Source organism: Theobroma umbraticum, unplaced genomic scaffold, assembly GCF_002168275.2.
Source record: "Theobroma umbraticum cultivar Fairchild unplaced genomic scaffold, ASM216827v3 scaffold_20.0, whole genome shotgun sequence".
NCBI classification, from domain to species: domain Eukaryota; kingdom Viridiplantae; phylum Streptophyta; class Magnoliopsida; order Malvales; family Malvaceae; genus Theobroma; species Theobroma umbraticum.
Window position 1 is genome coordinate 7,254,994 of NW_018397266.1, and position 531 is coordinate 7,255,524.

The following is a 531-nucleotide window of genomic DNA, read 5'->3' on the forward strand; positions in this document are numbered from 1 at the left end:
ATCATCATCAAGCATTCATTATTTATTCTCAATATCAATTAGTCAAGTAATATTAATCAAGCATTTCCAAGAAATTCCCTAATTCATATATAAGAATAACAACTCAAGGAGAAATTAAAATAATATAATCATTAAGCATTTTTAACAAGTATTCTTTCAAATCATTTTGATGCTGACATTCATCCAAGTCATTTTAAAGCAAGCATTGCAGGATATATTCTCCATATTATATATGAAATTGTCAATTCAATGAGAACTTTCACAAAAGGCATATTGTTATTAATGAAGCATGACTAAAACATTTTACACTTATTATAATCATGTATAAGCGTTATGATCAAATAACTACAAACATGATTATAAGAGATAAAATGGCTATCTTTCTTAATCATGATTCCAATTTTGTTCATCAAAATGCGAACATGAGCTCAATATAGACATATACTCATTCAAAAAATATGCAACCATTGAAGTTCAAGGTACATACAATTTCTCAATAATTTATGATTCATGAGTGATATCAATTGTTAT